This window comes from Miscanthus floridulus, chromosome 12 (assembly GCF_019320115.1).
Source record: "Miscanthus floridulus cultivar M001 chromosome 12, ASM1932011v1, whole genome shotgun sequence".
NCBI lineage: Eukaryota > Viridiplantae > Streptophyta > Magnoliopsida > Poales > Poaceae > Miscanthus > Miscanthus floridulus.
The window spans coordinates 33,557,141-33,579,890 of NC_089591.1; positions in this window are offsets into that span (position 1 = coordinate 33,557,141).

The window sequence follows — 22,750 nt, forward strand, 5'->3', positions numbered from 1 at the left end:
TTATCCAATTTCACTTAATTCTGTTCTTCCTACATATGAACTTAGTCATGTATCATCTTTATTTAATAAAATGCGCAAAGCACCAGGTTGACATTTGAGTGCATGAGCGGCCATGAGAAAACGGAAAAATCACAAGCAAACGATTTTCAGCGGTACTAGATAATAATGTACAAAAACATCGAGAGGTACCACTGGAGCGGTGATCACTGTGAGGAATGACCATGGTAAATTTGTTGCAGCACCTAGCCATTCTGTGGATTTTGATTCGGATGCAACATCAGCTGAAGCCGTAGCACTTCGTAATGGGATGTGTAACAAGCTGGTAATTAATAAGTCTGATGTATCCAAGCTCTTTGTTTTTGTAAGTTAGTTTGTGTTCATTGCCAAGGGAGGATAATCTTCTACTACTTCGTCTAGTGAGGCTAAGTACGTATTCGCTATGATGGCTTTACATAATCATATCCACGCACATGGCAGGACTGAAAAATACTGTTTCGGCTGATTGTTGTGAGAGAAAAATACTGTTCTGGCAGGACGTGAACAGTGATTTCGTGAGTGCGAGAAACCAGCCAGCCGGCCGGCTTAAAGCCAGCCGAACACGCCCAAAATTTTCGAGTCTTTCTAGATGGACGTACATGAGCCGTTGGCGCGTCCATAACACAACTAGGCCTGGCGTGTATGTGAGCTGCGAAACCGTACGTTTGTCGAAATCCTATCGTACTTGCCGGTCCGGTCAATCGAACTTGGCGTAAGTCGGTACGTGGAACACACTGTTACAGTCATCTCTGGGTCATCCAAATCAAAGCACTATGATATCACACGACTTCCTTCCCAACGCTCCGCAACAGCAGTGTGCGGCGATGTCGTGCCCCCGTCCCTTGCCGCGCGATTTCCTCCGCAACCAGAGTGTGCGGCGCGACGCTGCGCCCCGTCCCTTGCGGCGCCTGTGCCCCCATCCCTTGCCGCGCTCGACGGACCCAGAGATCGAGCGCATCTACGGCGGGTTAGGTTCTCATGTTGCCATGTGCCTACACATCTGGCACATGAGAGAGAGAGACGAGAAAAAAAGGAGATAAATAAATATTTGTACCGCGACATCAAACGATAAAATCTCATACAAGCCAGAGATAAGAGCAAAATGATTAGTTTCTACCCCCTCACAACATGCATGTTCCATGCAAAAGATTCTTGAAACATGAGAAATTATTTATTGCAACATCTCATTTTGTTAGCAGCAACATGGAAAAACAACAAAATGCAACATCCAAAGCTATTGGAACATCAAAATAAAGGAGATGCAACATCTCTAATTAACATGAGAAAATCATTGCTGACTGCAACACCAAGAAATCATCACCTAATGCAACACCAAACATTCACGAAGCGCAACATGCAAGTTTTATTGTAACAACGTTACTGAAACATCTAAATTTATTGTTTGAAACATGAGAAATCTTTAGATGCAGCATAGGAAAACAACAAATGCAACATCCCAAAAAACCACATGTTGAGCAACCACAGCTCTAGATCTAAAGAGGAGGGTGTGGATCTAGGCCTCCATGAGCAGCATAAGATGTCAGGCATGGAGTGTGAGGATAGCAGCAACAGACAGACTTGTAATACGCCTACTTGCTGATGGAGGAATGCGGGCGCGCACGAACATGAGAGAGAGAGAGAGAGGATGCTGCTTGCTCATGTTCCAGGTGGGAGCTGTCGCCGGAGAGGGAGCGAAGCTGGTGAGGGGCGCGGTGGAGGGGAGGCATCAGTCAGCGAGCAGCCGCGGTGGAGAAGGCGGTCGGCGCTGGACGGACGGCGACGCAGGAACGAGTGGGCACAAAGAAAATTGAGAGAATTCCTTATTTGACACCAGACAAATGACCTATTCCTTTCTTGGCCCTCAAAAAATTTCCATTCCCTATTTGACATCGAGTTCAACTTTCGTTCCTTATACGACACTCCGTCGGGTTTGCCATCCGTGAACCGTTAACTGACATGTGGGCCCCACCACCCTTCTCCCCTTCTCCTCCCCTTCTCGGCAGGGGAGTGGCCCCGCGACGACGGCGCTTAGACGGGGCGCATCCGCGCGTGGAGGTGGCGGCGCAGGCGCGCTCGCGCGGCCAGGGGCGCGTCCCGTCCCCGCGGCGACGGCGCTCGGCCGGAGCGCGTCCCCATGGCGTCGGCGCGCGGTAGGGGCGAGCTCGCGCCGCGGTGGCGCATCTGCGATGGTGGCGCGTCCGCGCGGAGACGAGGACCAAGGATGCGAGCTTGACGACGCTCGGCCGGGGCGCATCCCCACGGCGGCGACGCGTCTGAGATGGTGGCGCATCCCTGCCGTGACGACGACGATGCCCGCGCCGTCGCGCAAGAGTCGATCCACGTCCCCACCGTGACAACGACGATGCCCAACTCGCCTCCTGCTGCTCCAGTTCCTGGACGACCTGAGCGCGAGTAGGAGGACGCCGTGGAGCACGCGGACTCCGCCCCGTGACGACGACGACGGCGTTGGCGGCTCAGGCCTGCCGTTGAAGATGGCGTTGAGGAACCCGCGAGCCGCGCACCGAGGGACGCCGGCCTCCTTGGCAGCCTTCTTCTCCGGTGCGGTCTCGGACTTCGCGGAGGCGGCGATGCTCGTGCGTATGAACCGTAGGTGCTATGCCGCTATTGCTGCTCCGTCGAGACGAGAGCCTGTCATAGCTGGAGCACTCGGAGAGTCGGAGAAGCTCGACGTGGTGGCACCGTGCGGCCCTGGAGCTGCCGCCGCCGCCTTGCTGCCACGATAGCTCCTCGCCGCGGGGACGGGACGCGCCCCTAGCCGCGCGAGCGCGCCTGCGCCGCCACCTCCATGCGCAGATGCGCCCCGTCCAAGCGCCGCCGTCGCGGGGCCACTCCCCGGCCGAGAAGGGGAGAAGGGGAGAAGGGTGGTGGGGCCCACATGTCAGTTAACAGTTCACAGATGGCAAACCCGACGGAGTGTCGTATAAGGAACGAAAGTTGAACACGGTGTCAAATAGGGAACGGAAATTTTTTGAGGGCCAAGAAAGGAACGGGTCATTTGTCTGGTGTCAAATAAGGAATTCTCTCAAGAAAATCAGTTGAGAAAAGCCTGGTACTGGACCTGTTTAGATGGAGACGAAAGAGTGTTGGGCCATTCTGGCCGTCCGGATGTCCTCTTCCTATCAATTCCGATCTTAAAAGACAAACATTATTAGTTTCTATTTATTATCTTTCGCTAATAAAAAATAATTATGTTGAAACCTTAGGGGTTTTTTTTCATCCATATTCATTGTTTTTTTTCTACTTTGCATGCAGTTTTACACATTTTCAGTACAGCTAGTTGAAACCTTAGTTTAAACTATGGTGACTTTTTGTTAGTGTAATTAATATTTGAGTAGCTAAACATAATATACGTATTTAACTATTCATTGCTCATGCATGCATATGTACATGATCTACATGATTGCACATGTATATTTTATTAATTAAATTTCAATATATTAACATGAATAGAATTGGGTAACATAGAGCCATATATATGCTTTATGGTTATGTAAATATTTCTTGAAATAGAAGGTGCTAATAATTTGGATATATATTTGAGAGGATATTTTAGTTTCTTAGTAATAACAAAATTGATGATTTAGATGTAAATTAAGGGATTAGGTAGATTATCTATCATACATATAGATAATTAGGTGCAAATTTAGGTTTACTTTAGATCATATTCCTTAATGGCACATTTGGGTAACTTGAGTATATATATCTAGGTTATTTTATGTTGTTTTACATAAAATATCCAATTGCTATTATTATCAGTGGTTATTAGTCCACCAAATTGATGGCTAGATGTTTTCTTTTTTTCAAAGTTTATAGGATTTATCCTTTTTAGTGTCTCTTGAGAATTAACGTGGAGACTCCGTTAGGACATCAGTTAGATTTTCAAGAATTTATCTTATTTTTCTAGCATGATATGTATTTAGTTGAAACCTAAGCTTAAGATATAAAAGCCCTTGTTGCATCCCTTTTATTTTTTTTTATCTACATGTAAGTTGAATCTATAGTTTTAGTCATTGTTGCAATTTTTATCCACATATTAAGTTAATAGTTTTTTTTCTTATTGTATCGATTATTTAGAATTTTCATTTTTTATTTTATTAAAAATGATTATAGGTCATAGTCCGCCCTTTTAGTTTTTATAATGATAAAAACAGTCGTTTTAGCTTGCATCAAGGCACTCAATGTGTTGAATTTGTTATATCATAAAATTATATGAGTAGTAGTATTGTTTTTCTAAAACATAGATTGTTAAAATTAACCAATACAATACATGCATGTGCTCATATTGGTGTCTTGGGCGTGCAACTCTCTTCACTCCACATCGATGTTGACATTGCACCATTCTCGACTACCTCAACAACAAAAGGGCTATCTCTACTTGAACGTGCATGTTTATTTTTGCTCCAATCTGATTATTTGCGTTATTCATGATACAACTACCGGGGATGTTAGCATGTATGTAAAAGTGCATCTAGACTCTAAGTGGATTTTGGTGGATTAGATGACAGTATAATTAAAGAATTTGCATGTCTTGATAGGATTATGTCCAGGTGCTTAGTCCCAAATAATTTACGCATATGGGCTTTATATGAAGCAAATGCCATAAAACATGAATTAAGTCCAAAGGTGACTAATGCAATGAACAAAGGACAAGCAAAATGATAAATGATAAAAGAGATATGAATATATGGATATGAGTTTGTCTCACATGATGAACTTGTTTATAAATTGAGGAATATTAATATTGAGATTTCATATTCACTACCACAACCTTGAATTATCTTGAGTGCCCAAAATCGCTAAGGAAAGGGTCTGAACCGCCAAGGAAATGGTCCTTGGCTACCAACAGCCAAGCAAACTCCATCATTGGGGGATGACAAGGGAAATTAGTTTACTTGACAGTTTTGGCGCTCAAGGATGATTTCCTTGGAGGCTAGACGCCAAGGAAACGAGGACCATACTTAATTTGCCAAAAGGGACAAGAAAATGTTACAACCGTCAAGTAAATTAGTTTTGTTGAGGGCCAGAGGGCCAACAACCTCTAAGGAAATATAGAGCAATAGCAAAAAGACATAAATCAATGAAAGCTACGACTCCTGGAATCGGAACCTGTGACATATTGCTTCAAATGAAAAGCACTTACCACTACACCTCAAAGCTATTTGTGACAGTGAATTATTATTTTTCTTTTGTATTCACTTTGTTGAATCTTGTAATGAATATTTGAGATCCTAAATGATTTCAAATGTAAAAAGTTTGAACTAAAAAGTTTTAGATCTCGTCGAATACTATAACATTGGTTTAGGTCATATCTCCATCGGAGGTCATTTGGAAAATTAAAAAAAATTTAAAGATACGATAGTTTTGGGGGTTTCAAATTACACTCAAGAAAATATGAATTACCTTGGCGGTTTGTAATAACACTCAAGGAAACATGGAATTACCTTGGAGGTTTGGTCTAGCACTCAAGAAATATCCATTTGCTTGGATGTCTATGTCCGCAGCCAAGAAAACTAAAATTTCGTTAGCAGTTTTGTTTTGGCCCTCAAGGAAATCTTTAACACTCAAGATAATTCAGGATTGTGGTAGTGATTGGTCAAGCGGTTATGCATCAATGAATATTCAAGTAGAAATCTATGGCACAAGTGAATAAATGGATTTCAAGTGAATGACTATTGTTGATATGAGGTAGACTTCAGAATAGCTAGATAAGGTAAAGGTTTAAAAAAGGAAATGGCTTCGAGGGAGTACATGAAGGGGAAGGGCAAATAATAGTTTGGCGATTGAGGTGCCCTAAATAGGTTAAATAAGTACACTTGTGGTAATCTGAGGAATAAATAAACACATGAGACGTGAAGTATGAAATATCTGTTGAATCATATGTTATTGTAACTCATGGAGGAAAAGTAGGGTGTTGATCGATCACATGGTGTGAAAGATCCTATGTACCTAGCTCAAGGGAGATGTGCTGGCAGATATGCAATGCTCAAGTCCTCATCAAGTAGAAAATGATCAAGTGACTATATTGGTTGAACACATAGAAGCCAGAGTATGAGTTTTATGTAAATCTTTGATTTTGAGTATAGGTATGCCATACAATCAAGAGGGATGCAATAGTAGTCGCTAGACAAATCTAGAACTGCTCAAAAAATCTTGTGAGAAACCCTAGCTTGGCTTTTGAGAATGTGTTGTTTATTTAGGGAAATCAGCTAGGCTAGTTAGCCTGATTTTGCCAAGAGTAATCTCTAACATGGACTTAAGCTGCTTGTGGGCCCTATCGTTTGATGGTAGGTGTGAGGGGTTGTTCCCACATCTGCCTGACTAGCATAGGTGTTGTCCTCTCAATCAACCCATTTTAGTCTCGACCGACATGGGCCCCTCAGGCGAGTGCCATCCACACCTCCTCTTTAGGATCTTTTTAACGATCGAGTGACATATGACAATCCAATTATCGAGCAATCACGTAACTCCATTATCACACAGTAGATATTCCATTTAAATAGGAAACATTGATAATCATTATATTTCAAATATAGAGTTCGATGGAATTGTTCGCAAAAAAAGAGTTCGATGGAATTACATTACGAGTTATCCCGTTCTACAACTAGTTTCTCTTAATCACTCATACCCAAATATCAGAGTTAACATGTAGCTCATCTTGGAATCACCCATTCCAAGGTCTACAAACCTTCGACCTCATGAGCATTGGTTCAATGTGTCACCAAGTCGAAGTACCTGAAAACAACTTAACAGCAGCACCGTGAGTACATTGCGTACTCGCAAGACTTAATTCCGACACATACTTATTTGGTGGATGCAAAGAGATTAATAGGCATTTGTACATTTGCATAAAATCATGGCATTTATTAAAGAATAACATGCTCATGATTTATAATTAAATTAACTAGTAGTCATAAGTTCCTAGTAAGTAGTGATGAGTAACACAATTAAAGTGTTCAAAATTACAATTCATCTCATAGTCGAGTTTCATCAAGCTACAATGAGTATAGAAGTAGGAACAACCAAAAGGTTCCATGTAACACCTTGCATCCAAAAACTGCTTATATGGCTCAGCTCCGCACGTGGAACGGGCCTACATACGCGTAGCACCTCGCTTATACTTTCGTCCTCGCTTCGTGTAAAAGTTTTAACTCGGAGGTGCCATGTTTGGAATGACAAGGCTTATAAACTGGTCCTCACCCTCCTAAACTTCCAAGATGGTACAAAACCCATCAACAACAACTCCACATGTGCCACTTGGGCTATATGAGCCAACTTCACAACTACTACATGCTACTAATGGGCTGGGGTATTACATTCTCCCCCCTTAAGGGCTGACACCCTCGGTAGTTCACCACATATATGTGGCAGATGTCTAGTACTACCCCTTGGTACACCCCTCCATGGGCACGTGCAGTAAGGGTTGATGCTCCGATACCATCTGTGGGGGTATTAACCCCTATACCCTTACGGCTAGGTTTGGGCTGGCCCACTAGAAGACGACATGTGGCCTAGCCGATCTGCTCTAAGTCCCACGTAAGGAATCAAGGCAGACTTGGAGATCAAGCAAGATCCTGGTCGGTTAGAATAGGAATCCTTATCTGGCCACCGAAGGCAATTGTAACTAGTTGGGATTAGTTTCCAGATCTGTAACCCTGCCTCCCAGACTATATAAGGTGGGCAGGGGACCCCTCTCAAAGATCATCTCATTTACATACAGCAATACAATCAGACACAGGACATAGGTATTACGCCCTCATGGCGGCCAAACCTGGATAAAATCTCGTGTCTGTCTTGCGTCACCATCTCGTTCGTAGCTTGCGCACCTATCTGCCGATAATCTACTACCTTAGGCATACCCCTAGGTAGACTGCTGACCATATTTCATCGACAGTGGCACGCCAAGTAGGGGGTGTGTGTACTGCTCCTCAGACGAACAAGATGGTCATCATCCCTGGTTCCATGGCTACGCTGAACGGCCTCATGTTCACCATCAGCTAGATCACCTGGACCACTGGCTCCAACAACTTCATCGCCATGACCACAGAGGAGGCGCAGATCCAATCTATGTCGACCACTGCTTCACCAGCATCAGCTACGGCTTCGACCATGTTGGATCTAGCTCCGTCCACACCAGCATCATCTTCAGCCACGCTGACAACCCATCGTTCGCTTCCTCGCTACAAAGGGAGGCAGATTGACAACACCGACCTGCTCGACTCCATCGATCAGGTCGACACCAAGATTGCTAAAACTCTAGCTCTGGTAGATTCAATTCAAAATCAACCTACCGAGTAGGTAACCGCTACCCACAACAGATCTACCCGACTCGCTCGGGCCAGTTGTCCTGCACGACTCGGTACGGATCTCGTGGTCACATCTACTCCTGAAGGGCGCTCTATTCATCGCCGATCAGCCCCCGCAATGGGTCTCTGGCTCTCCGAGTGCGAAGCCTTGATGGAGAATTACTAGGCTCAGCCCTACGGCCTGCGAAACACTACTTCCAACTACATGTACAATATACAACGCTGCTTGGATCTGTGTTTTATACATCGACCTCGGCCAAAGCCACGCAACTTCATCAACATGGTTCAGATTGAGGAGTATCAAGAAGGATCAGTCCACATAGTTCAAGAGGGTGGCTCAAGCTCCCCATCCAGCATCGCATCTGATGGCTCCGTCCACACTAAGCTTCTGCATTATGACAATGAAGAAGTTGAATATGATCTGGATATCCCAGACCACTCCCTAGGGTTCCCATGATTCCCATCCTTCCCACCAAGGCGAGGAGACTTGATCAATGTTGTCAGTAATGACGAACCACCGGCAGTTGGTGAAACAGAACAAGAAAGACTAGCACACAATATTGACCAGTTTAATCATAGACAAGCCAAAGCCGAGGCAGAAGAGGAGGCACGACGCATAAGGTTCTAGCCACGCGATCTCAACAATGCCTTTGATAGGGTAGGGGAAAAGTAGGTCTTTAGGACTCCAAGCGCCAACGTAGCTATTGCTATGGTGACAATGCAACGACTACCCAATACCCTAGAAATCCAAGCAATTCATGATGATGTACAAGCCTACCTGACGGCTGCTATAGCCTAGACTGTAGAGATTGCAAACCAAGCCCAGGCTCCATCCGTCTCAGTCGAATCAAGCCACAGTCGCCAGTACTCAAGTCGCTCATAGCCACCCAACCAACGTGGCTCGTGCAACAACGACCCACTAGACAACCGTCAAGGCAGAAACGGTGGTCATGATGGTGGTCGGGATGACAACCACCGCAACAACTGGTATGATAATCGATGTGACAACTATGACAATCGCTGTGATATCCGCAGTCGTGGGGTCAACCAGTGTGGCAATCGGGATCGCCGTGATGGCAATAACGATCTCCGCCATTCCCTCGGAGAACACGATCTACGCGATCGCATTAACCAAAGAGCCAACGATCGTGCATCCCATGAAAGCTATCGCCGTATGGAATATGATACTACCCACAGCCCTTTGGGTTTGAAGCAGTTTACTCCTCACCTTCGCCAAGTTGTGTGGCCAAAAAACTTCAAGCTTGAAAAACTCCAGAAGTACGACGGCAAGGAGAACCCCGAGTTATGGGTCATGCTCTACGAAACTGTGTGTAGATCAGCCATGGCTGACGAGCACGTCATGTCTAATTACTTCCCAGTCATCGTCGGCCATGCAGGCCACCAATGGCTGGTCAGCTTGTCAGCAAACTACTTTGATTCTTAGCAAGAGCTCAAGCAAGCATTCATCGACAACTTCATTGCTACTTGCGAACAACCCGACAACAAATATGATCTACAGCGGATTCAAGATCGCAAAGATGAGCCACTACGCGAGTATATTCGACGCTTCTCAGAGATGCGCATCAAGGTCCCATCAATCTCCGACAACAAGGCAATCGAAGCTTTCATCACTAGTCTCCGCTTCCATGATGCCATAAGGGACAAGCTCCTCTGCAAAAGACCTGAATCGGTCACAGCGCTCCTAGCTACTGCTAAAAAATATGCGGACGTCGATGATGCTAAAAAGATAATCATCAAAGAAGCAGCAAGGGTTCCACGCTCCGACCACCCCTCACACCGCGACGACTACCGTGGCAACCATGGTCAGAACTACAATTTTGATCGCCACAACCAGCTCAGCGATTTTCGCGACCACCACGACTAGCGTAATCAGCGGCGTAATCGCTGTGACGATTACAGGGGCAAGTGTGCTCGGGAAGATGACGGTGAAGTCAACGTCGTTAAAAAAGGTGGCGGACGTCGCAACTACGAAGAAGACTACACCAAAGCATTGAAAGGACCCTGCCAGCTCCATCCCAAGTCAAACCATACCATGGAGAATTGCCATGTTGTCAAATCCATCTACACGCCCCAACAGGCTCTGGATAAATCTGACAAGCCTAACGACATAGGGAAGCAGTGTAATGAGGACAACAATGATGAAGACGTAGATCCCCGTCATAAGTACGTCAAGCCAACCGACCGCGTCCACACCATCATTGGGGGCAGAGTGTCCATCGAGACCAAATGAGAGCGCAAGCTGCTCGCCCGTGCTTGCTTGAACATGGCCAATGCCGACAACCTCATCGCCGATCCGTGGCTCCCTCCTTGGTCTCACCGCGAGATCTCCTTCAGCAGAAAGGACCAATGGGCCACAATACTTGAGCCAGGGCATTTTCCTCTGGTGCTCGATCCTTGTATCAACAAGGTTCAATTCGATAGAGTGCTGATTAACGGTAGTAGTTCCATCGATATACTGTTCAAGAACAGTTTGCCAGCCCTGAAGATAACCTAGGATGATCTCAAGCCATATGAGGCACAGTTCTAGGGTGTTCTCCCCAGACAGAGCTCCACACCTCTCGGGCAGATCACGCTACCTGTGCAATTTGGTACCCTAGACCACTTCCGCACCAACTACATCAACTTCGTGGTCGCTGACTTTGAAGGCACCTACCATGCTATCCTTGGCCAACTAGTGCTCTCCAAGTTCATGGCCATACCTCACTACAGGTATTTGGTGCTCAAGATGCCTACTGAGAAGGGGGTTCTAACTCTTAGGGGCAACATATAAGCAGCTTACACCTGCGAGGATGGCAGCTTCAAAATAGCAGAGGCTCACGACCTCTCTATTCACATGGCCAAGACCATGCTCAACGCCAAGCAGACCCCAGCTGACCACCTAGAGATCCCAGAGCTCGAGGCCCCATGCAAGAACATCAAGTCCAAAGAGCACAAAGAGATCCAGCTGGTCGACGGTGATCCTAGCAAAATGGCCCTTATCAGGGCCAACCTAGATCCTAAATAGGAAGGCACGCTCGTCAGGTTCTTGAGGAGCAACATGAGTGTGTTCGCATGGAAACCCGCTGACATGCCCGGTGTACCTCGGAACTTGATCGAGCACTCCTTAAATGTCAATGGCAAGGCCAAACCAATCAAGCAGAAGCTACTATGGTTTACTTGTGACAAAAAGGAGGCTATTAGGGTAGAAGTTACATGGCTTTTAACAGCCAGATTTATCAAAGAAGTGTATCATCCGGAGTGGTTAGCCAACCCGGTTCTTGTATGCAAAAAGAATAAAGAATAGAGAATGTGCATTGATTATACTGATCTCAACAAACACTGCCCTAAAGACCCCTTCAGCTTACCTTGCATAGACGAGGTCATAGATTCAACTGCCAGTTGCGAGCTGCTTTTCTTTCTCGATTGCTACTCTGGTTATCAATAGATCGCTCTCAAAAAGGACGACTAGATCAAGACATCCTTCATCACGCCCTTCGGCACCTACTGCTATATGACCATGTCGTTCAGGCTCAAGAACGCTGGGGCTACCTACCAACGTGCCATACAGGCCTGCCTCAAAGACAAGATAAAAGACAACCTAGTCGAGGCTTATGTTGATGATGTAGTTGTTAAAACCAAGGAAGCATACACCCTTATCGACAACTTAGAACGTACCTTTGTAGCTCTTAACACATTCTAATGGGAATTAAACCCAAAGAAGTGCATTTTTGGTGTTCCAACTGGTATACTGCTCGGCAACGTCGTCAGTCACGATGGCATATGCCCTAGCCCAGAGAAAGTAAAAGCTGTCTTGGACATGAAGCTGCCCAAAAAGGTGAAGGATGTTCAGAAGCTTACCGGATGCATGGCTGCCCTCAATTGTTTCATATCTAGATTAGGCGAAAAAGGACTACTGTTTTTCTAGATGCTCAAAGCATCCGAGAAGTTTGAGTGGTCAGAGGAAGCAGATGCTGCCTTTACACAGCTGAAACAATTCCTTACATCACCTCCGGTCCTCACTACTCCAAGAGAAGATGAAACCCTCCTACTTTACATTGCGGCAACTAATCGAGTGGTCTCCACTGTCATGGTGGTCGAGCACGATGAGCCCGACCACGTCTACAAGGTACAGTGACCAATTTATTTCATCAGCGAGGTGCTCAGCGAATCCAAGATCAGGTACCCACAAATTTAGAAACTAATCTACGCTATACTAATTACATCCTAAAAGTTGAAACACTACCTCGACGGATATCGTGTGGTGGTCATGACCGAGTACCCTCTGGAAGACATCATTCGCAACAAGGATGCAAATAGGCGCATCATCAAATGGTCAATGGAGCTATGCTCTTTCTCCTTGGAATTTGCAAGCCATACTACAATCAAGTCTCAGGCACTTGTCTATTTCATCGTCGAGTGGACAGACTTAAGCACACCTGCCTCTCAGGGGCTCACCGAGTATTGGAAGATGTACTTCGACGGGTCTCTCAACATCGACGACACAGGAGCAGGAGTCCTTTTCATATCACCATCTAAGGAGCAGCTCCAATACGTCCTCAGGATTTATTTCCCGGCGTCTAATAACGCCGCCGAGTACGAAGCATGCCTACACAGTCTGCGCATTGCGGTCGAGCTCAATGTCAAGCGTCTCTATGTCTACAGAGATTCGGTTAGAATAGGAATCCTTATCCGGCCACCTATGGCAATTATAACCAGTTGGGATTAGTTTCTAGATCTGTAACCCTACCTCCTAGACTATATAAGGCGGACAGGGGACCCCTCTCAAAGATCATCTCATTTACATATAGCAAATACAATCAGACGCAGGACGTAGGTATTACGCCCTCATGACGGCCGAACCTGGATAAAACCTCGTGTCTGTCTTGCGTCACCATCTCGTTCGTAGCTTGCGCACCTATCTGCCGATAATCTACTACCTTGGGCATGCCCCTAGGTAGACTGCTGACCATGTTTTGTTGACACCATCTATAACACCCCTGCATCCAAAAACTGCTTATATGACCTAGCTCCACACGTGGAACGGACCTGCATACGCGTAGCACCATACTTAAACTTTCGTCCTCGCTTCATGTAAAAGGGTTAAACCGAAGGTTCTATGTTTAGAACGACAAGGCTTATAAGCTGGTCTTTACCCTCCTAAACTTCCAAGGTGGTACTAAACCCACTAACAACAACTCTACATGTGCCACTTGGGCTACATGGGCCAACTTCACAACTACTATAGGCTACTAATGGGCTGGGGTGTTACATTCCGTCCTAAAGGACTTTAGGCTTTCAAATAAACTTTGCAGAGGTGTCATACAACTGTACCCACATGGACACCAAGGACGAACATCCATATCCATGCCCAGATAAGGGTTGTCTCTTGGTTCCAACCTTTCCTAAATTTGGCCCTCAAATTGACAAATGGTTCGGCTAGGTACCGATGTAACAACATCTCGTCTAGACCGCATCACCTCTTGTGCCGAATCTGCCCAATGAGCAAGTCCCCACAGAGTAATTAGCTTACCACCCCTATATATGATATGTCATTTGTACGGGTGGTTACTCGGACTTACTATCCCAAAGAACGGTCCTTAGCTACTCCATGAGCTATGTCACTTGAGATCCAACACTCACTGTGACCTTATCCCATGCTTGAGTAGAGATTACCAAATTAATCATCAGCATAATTATCTCAATTTTAATGTGGGTCCTTAGTCACATTGAGTAAGTGAACCAAGGTGTCACCCTTGCAAGTTTTAGCAAAATAATTATCCCGGTGTAGCTCCTACACGCGCGAGAGTGAGTTCCCTTCTCACACTCGACTTCTAATGAAACTAGCCATCTAAGCAATTAAGTGAATCCCAACCCTTGGTTAAGTAAGGTTATGATTACTTAGGTGAGTAATCTCTAGATTAGTGAAGCAAGATTAGATTGTTATTCATATTGGAATGAAATGCATAACTCATAATGAAACAATATATGTGTAACTAAAATAGGGTTCATAGTAGTGGGGTGCCTACCTAGTCATGTCGTCCTGATGACTAAGGATGACAATGATGACCTATACACGTTCCTCACAAGCTAAGCGAACCTCAAAAAGAGGATTGAAGGGATTGGAGATAACCATACGATCTGATAAGGAGATAAAGATAGGGATTACAATTTGGAACTTGGGAAGAACATTTAACGAGGCTCTACTATTGCACTATTTACTACATAGGTGTAGTGAAGGTTTGTTGACCTCTTGGGTAGGGTTCTAAACATCTCAACATCTCCTACTACTTGGCGGGCACTCCGCTATTGGCGATGGACACTCTGCTGGGTCAATGCCCGAGACTAACTGGCTCTGTTTTGACTCTATATAAATCGATGGACCCTCCATCATAGAGGACGAACATTTCATGACTTCGTAGATTGTTCCATAGAACATTCCATGGGTTTGGGACTTAGGCCTTTTTGGGTAAGCCGCACTTGAGGGACACTCCATGTCAGGTGACAAACACTCTATTAGGACCTTCCGTCAGCTCACTATCTTTGGAAGATTGAGTTGGAGATTGGGGAAAATTGGAATTGGGCCAATCTTTTGGTCCAAGAGATAACGTACCAATTAAGAAGAGATGAGGAACCATGACTAACATTCTCCGAGAGATAATTCCTTGATATCAATTCTGGTTTGACCACCATTGAGTCTGTGTTGACTTGGAAAACTTAATAAGATCGAGTTACAATTTTGGAGTCCTTGCCCTGATAGAGAAAGCCAGGGTCTGATAGAACTTTGTTTGAGAACCTTGAGAATCTTCATTGGACAACTCCAGAGGATCTCCGCTCAAATGCTGCAGTTGGAATGACTCGGGTCGTTATAGTAGGTCTTGATTACTATGGAGCCATAGACAAACTTTGATCACATGCTCTGCAGTTTCAAATCTTCGTAATGGCTATTTAGAGGAAATAGGCTAGGCTAATTTTGTCTAAACTCTTCCAAATGGCTATTTTCAAAAGATGAGTATTTATATACCTCATCTCCCTGTTTTGTTAGTTGTTCACGCCATTCATTTTCTCTAACATTCATAAAGTCCCTCCCCTATCCTCCCTTTTTGCAGTAGTTGAGTGTGATCCTTTGGATTGGGTTGATAGTTTGAAGTGTGTGAGCTTATGATAGCACTAGTGAGGAATCTTAAGCCTTGAGCACTTTTTGTAGATGCGTCAACTAACCATTGAAGAATTTGTTACTCTTTGAGGTGAAGCCTCCTAGAAGGCTAAGGCATCAACAACGAGCACTCAATCTTGTGGAGTGTTGCAGAATAGTTTGTGAGGATTGCGATCTTGACTCCTTAAAAAAGAACTCCTTGGTGGAATCAAGAGAAGTGGTTGAAAGAGACACTACCCCAGATTTGGATATCACTGCCAGTTCAAAAACCCATTTCATTGCCAGATTTTGAACCGACAGTGACATACCGGCAGTGATGGGGGGTTAACATCACTATCGGTCCTTAAAAACCGACACTGATCTACAGGAAATAATGTCGGTTCCTGGCTCTGCCCGGTAGTGTCTAGTTGAACAACACTTCTAGTTTGTAGTGCCAACTGATAGTGACGGTTGATTTAAGAGTGTCGGTTCTTGGCTCAAGCCAGCAGTGTTGAGCAAGCCTACACTGTCGGTTTATGGATGAAACCGGCAGTGTTGTAGTAAATATCAGTATCGGTTCATGGATCAAACTGGCAGTGTTCTTGTAACTATCAGTGTTGGTTCATGGTTCAAGCCAGCAGTGTTGAGCAAGACAACGCTGTCGGTTTGCTTCTAACCGGCAGTGATGGTTATGACAACACTACCGGTTTGTTGCTAACCGGCGGTGATGGCCCGTTCATATTTTATTATTTTATAATTTATTTTAATTTATATTTTTTCGTGGAATCGGGTTTTGCTTTATATACGCTACGTAGACGATAGGTCCATCAATATTAAACATTACAAATGTTACGATTACAATTCAAATGTTCTTATCCACATCTCGATCCATCAAAATAAAAAAGAAATATTCTTGGACTTCACACATGCTTCTCGGACTTCTTACAATAATCTGGCGAGCCGCTCTGGGCCATACTGGTCCTTGTACTTCACAGATTATGCAATGGAAAATACTCCATCTTTTTCCAATACCTCAGCTAAGACGAATTTTGCCAGCTCCGATTGTAGTGCGATGATCTCCGTGTCTAGCAGCCTTTCGTGCTTATATTTCTTGCGTTGTCATCAAATAATAGCATATGTTCACCTAGAACAAATTCATTGTTTGATTGACCACATACAACAAAGTCGATCTACTGTTCTATGAAACTAAGCCTAAATCAACTTTCAAATAAGAAAAGCGATGACCATAGCCATAAATAAAAGCATGACATCTTTCCAAGACCAAGGAGCAATTCTCCTAATCCTCACATCTCCGGCAGGTGACTTCTCTTCGATCTCCAGTGCCAGCGGATGGTCATGGCTTACATTCATTGGACCATAGTAGACCGGTTGCCCATGGTTTGCAAGGTAGGCCAGATGACTATAGTAGGCCCTCAAAGCTTCAGCTTCTGTGTTGTATTTTTTGTGCAAATTATCAGGGTAGCGATTGACTTGAGCATAGCAATCTTCCCAGGTTCGATAAATCCTAGGTATATGACCAACATGCACTACATACCATGCCATGGTTGCCTATACATTTAAGTAAATTAGGCATGTGGTAAGTGGTAATGGTAACTCACTGAACAAGAGTTATTATTCAAGTTATATGGCCAAACTAAATCTATTTAATGTTCTTTATCATTGACATGATAAAAAAATAACCTCAATAATTGAACTGTCTATTATTCAAAGATTAATGTGGTTTAGTAATCATACTTGTTGCTGCTGCCGAGCCAATTTTAAAAGTTGTTTTTAACTTTTTTTTCTAGAACAAACATCTATAGATGCATTTTTTAAGCATGCTATACATTCCATCAAAATCAATTGACACTCTACCTATAGCGATTATACCTGTACACATTTGACAAGATTCCATCAATTGACACTCTACCTATAGCTAAACCAAGGAGTAACAGCATGTAACTCAATCGAATAGGAATCGGCTGCTGTTGGGAAGACAACAACCGTGGGGCATTTCATCGAACACTTAGAGAGCAGTGAGCCACGCACTCACCGTGGGGGTGGGAAAGCAGCTGTCCGCGTGTGCTCCTGAAGGCCTTAGCGGTGCTCCGGTGTCTAGCGGTGGACAGCGTGGGGAGTGCTCCGGCGTGGGACGGTGCACGGGCGTTGGCATCGAAGAAGAGGAGCGCGGGGCTGGGAGCGGCGGCGTGGGAGGCGGTGGACGGTTGCTCCGGCATGGGGTAGTGCACGGGCCTCGGCGTCGAAGAAGAGGAGCATGGGGCTGGGAATGGCGGAGCGGGGGCGGTGGACGGGTGCTCCGGCTTGGGGCGGTGCACGGGCGTCGGCGTCGAAGAAGAGGAGCGCGGGGCTAGGAACGGTTGGCGCGGGGTTGAAAATTTTCAACCTGCGGCGGGATTTTATACCAGACCTCATCACTGCCGGTTCTAATTAGAAACCGACAATGATGGGGGTACATCACTACCGGTTGTAAGTAGAAACCGATAGTGATAGGGGTACATCACTGCCGGGCCATTCTTTAAACCGGCAGTGATTGCCGTGTAGCGGTTACAGCATAAGTAACTTATATTTTCCGCACTTTTCGAATACCTCCTACTGGCTCAACGGTTAAGACCCCGCAACTCAGCCCATGATACCCGTGTTCGAATCCCGGGCGGCCCAATTTTTTTGGTTTAATTTTATAATTTATTAAGCATATGTATTCCTATGTCGAAATGGCTTGAAATTTTTTTTGGTTAAGTGTCTGAACTCTGTAGCTCGAGACCCGAGCTCAAACCAGAGGGCTGACATAATTTTTTTAATTTTTTATATATCACAGCCAGTTTTCAAAATAAACCGATAGTGATAACAAGCATCACTGTCAATTTCTTCTCATCACTATCGGTTTTTGAAACCGACAATGGTGTTTATATATATTAAAAAAATTCTTTTATATATTGAATAAATAGAAGCATATGTATTCCTATGTCGAAATGGCTTGAAAGTTTTTTGGCAAGCTTATATACTTAAATTAAGATCCCACACAGGACTTACGTTTTTCTAATCATTTTTTTATTAATTATATTTTTTTGTGTGCTGAATGAGACAAAAGATGGTGAATTTCATCTTGGACCCAATATATTTTTTTCATCCACCTCTATAAAATTCTTATCTCTAGGGCACATTAGAGCCTGTGTAAAAGTTTGACACCATTCCGGATCTTTTCGTGGGTAGACTCAGTTCAACCTATAATTAAACTGTCTCGTCGTGCGGAAATTCAATTAAACCTCAGAAAGTAGCAAACCATCTCTGGAAAATTTAAAACTTGGTGTTTCCTTCACATGTGGCACATGCAAGCCTAAGAAAAAGTTTGAGACCAATACAACACTGGAATGCATATGAACCACAGAAACATTGATAACCTATGTGTATAGTCATGGTTCGATGAAAGGGCACATGTACCTCTGTGAAGCATGTATACTTCGTCTATGTTAAAATGGCTTCAATTTTTTTGGCAAGCTTGTACATGCAAATTAAGACCCCACATAGGATCTTAGGTTTTTCTGAGCAGCTTTTTATTTATTATATTTTGCTTTGTTCCAAATGAGATAAAAGAGGATGAATTTCTTCTTGGACCCAATAGATTTTGTCATCCACCTCTATAAAATTCTTATCCCTAGGGCATATTAGAGCCTGTGTAAAAGTTTAGCCCCATTCCGGATCTTTTTATGGGTAGACTTAGTTCAACCTATAATTAAACTGTCTCGTCACACGGAAATTCAATTAAACCTCAAAAAGTAGCAAACCATCTCCGAAAAATCTCAAACTTGGTGTTTTGTTCACACGTGGCACGTGCAATCCTAAGAAAAAGTTTGAGACCAATACGACACCAGAATGCCTATAAACCACATAAACCTTAATAACCTATGTGTATAGTTATGGTTTGATGAAAGGGCACATGTACCTTTGTGAAGCATGTATATTTCGCCTATATCGAAATGACTTGAAATTTTTTTGGCAAGCATGTGCACCCAAATTAAGGCCCCATCCAAGATCTTAGGTTTTTCTGATCATTTTTTTATTTATTATATTTTTCTCTGTGCCAAATGAGACAAAAGAGGGTGAATTTCATCTTGGACCCAATAGATTTTTTCATCCACCTCTACAAAATTCTTATCCCTAGGGCACATTAGAGCCTATATAAAAGTTTGGCACCATTTTGGATCTTTTCGCAGGTAGATTCAGTTCAACATATAATTAAACGGTCTCGTCGCGCGGAAATTCAATTAAACCTCAGAAAGTAGCAAACCATCTCCGAAAAATCCCAAACTTGATGTTTCCTTCACACGTGGCATGTGCAAGCCTGAGAATAATTTTGAGTCCAATACGACACCGAAATGTATATTTATAATTGCCCAACAAATGTTACACGAATTACATGCAGGACAATAATTAAACACACAAAGCCGTACATATTAAAATTAGAACCCAATTAAACTACGACCTTGAAAACCTAGCTAAATAAACATTAATTACTATCAGAATCACTGTCGGGATCAATCGGGCCATGCACACTAACATACCTCTGTAGCCATATATAGTAGTTGATGTCATGGATTATGTATCTGCTTGTATCGATAAAGTCCAATGCCCGTATGAGTGCACTCTCTCGTACCTCATAATACCGAAAGAATGGTCAGCTATAGATGTAACCTACTAAATGATCACTGCCCCTGTTAGTAATCCTTATGCAGTACTGGTGTCCTTCTATAGTGAGCTGGCCGAGGTTTCTATTACAGAAGTCCCAATCGTACCTGAGTTGCTCCGTAGCTTGGTCTAGAATGACCCACAAGCCACATGCAGCATAGGTAAGGTCCTGTAGTGCAATCTGCATGCGGAGAAAAAGAAAAAAAAATTAGAGAATGTTATTACAATAATAAATAATAAATAACCACAACTCAGGTATAAGTGATCATTTTATCACATCCGCATGGTTGTAGCTTGCAAACCATTCGCTCGCTTATGGGACGGGGATATCACCAGCATTCAAAGCAAGTGCCTTGAAGTGCGAGAAATCAGGCACATCATAGCAAATACGTCGAAGTGCCTCTAAATAAATGTGCACGACACTTATTGGGTGCTTATCACGTCTGGGCTCTGTATTCCTGTCCCATGGATATGGTTCCGATGATTTGAACCCCTCACAGGGATGAAAAAACTAAGTTCACATGTCCATAGTCGACCACTTGCATTAGATGCCGTGTTCTCGACGATGTCCGAGATAAAGAACTAGCTAAGTGTTGTTCGCAGCCAATCTATTGGGGATATAGTCTGCGGCATATATGCATGCAACAATGATATTAAACTAGTTACACTTATTTGTTAGCATCAAAAAACAAAAGATGTTAGAAAATATTTCATACAATAGCTAGAACAGAGAACTGTGGAATGACCACATTAGGAGCGAATGACTCATCGCTAGGGTGGAAACCTGGTTCTTGTGGTGGGGGAGGTCCGTTGTTCATACCACCTGATCGATAAAATGCAAAAAAATATGAACATAAAATATATGCACAAAAAAATTCTTCCAAGTAAAATATGGCAACATAGTTAAATATAGATCGAATTCTAGGAATAAGAATATATATAAATGTAGAATGCAAAGAAACATGAATATAAATATAGATCAAATGAATATAGATACAATATTGGAGAAGACAACATATCAATACCATTGAAAAATGCAGGAGCCATGACCAAATCACGTAGAGAGAGAGTGGATGTCTTAAAAAGTGAGAGTGAAACGTGAGAAATAAGACTGAAAGAGTTCGTGTGTGGGTGGGATCGATGTATGTGGCCGGCAATTTGTTTTATATAGGGGTGCGTGGACATCACTGCCGGTTTTTAAATAGGACCGACAGTGAAGGTGGTAATCACTGCCGGTTTCTAAATAGAACCGACAGTGAAGGTGCATATATGTAAATGATATATTTATTTAGATACTGCAGTGGGAAAATTTTAACAAGAACGATATATTTATTTAGATAGTAATGAAATACATCAAAAAATTATAAAAATTTAGAAATAAGTTACATATACGATAACAAAGACCTCACACTAAAATTCCATATACGATAACAAAGACCTATTGACAAAAGTTCCTATGATTCTTGCAATCTTTACATGGGCAGAAGACAGGGTTTCCATTCCCAGCATGGGCTTTGGCATCGGTGATAAACTGACTGACGCCATGCATGTACCGCTTGTCCGTTCGGGACAGATGCATCCACTCTCGATCCATCTCTGCACAAAAAATACTGAGACAGTAATTACAAAGAATTAATAAGAAATCGAGCTTCGTGAACAACAATTATAACTCGAAAGTACCATTTTTGGAAAACATTATTGTACACTAATTATTGAAAAATTGAAATTAGTAGCCCGGCCCTATAAATTGAAAATCGTAGTAAAAAACAATTATTGCACAATATTGAAGAACAACTATTCTACTCTATTTCTAAGAACTAATTATAGCATCACGTACTAACAATGATGATCTTGACCACCATGGAATAATTAGCTAGAAATTTAAATGTGTTTATAGACACCAACCTTTTGGATGATGGATTCACCACAATTTGAGCCTAGCACAAATGTCCAATTAGAAAAGTACTATCTAGAATGGAGAAAGAACTAGAATGAGAATCAAGTAATGTAGCCATCAAAACGAAGCTAATTAAGCAACAAAATCAAAGGAGTCGATGCTTGTTACTAACCTTAAAGCAAAAAGATCAAGTCATTCTTCAAAATCTAAGCACTAGCTTCACGGTGAAGAGCAGCCGCAACAATGGAGGGAAGGGTCCAAACGCGCGCATCTGTTCTCGGGATGGAAGAGAGGAGAAAGGAGAGGACGGCTGCAGCCTTTTTGTGTTGTAGGCTTATCACCATAAGTTCTTGGCTAGAACCGACAGTGATAGAGCCCAATCACTGTCGGCTCTTGGCTTAAATCGGCAGTGATAAGTGCCCGCTAAAACACTGTCGGTTCAAGCCATAAACCGATAGTGATATGGTCCTTCACTGCCGGTTTTAGCCCAGCCCCAATCATTTTTTTCATTTTTAAGCTCATAACCGGCAGTGAAGGTACATCACTGTCGGTTCTCACAAATCCGATGGTGATGAGGCCGACAGTGATGTGCAAATCTGGTGTAGTGAGACTTGATTGATCTTGCCCTTTTAATGGTCGCTCACAGCCATCTCAATA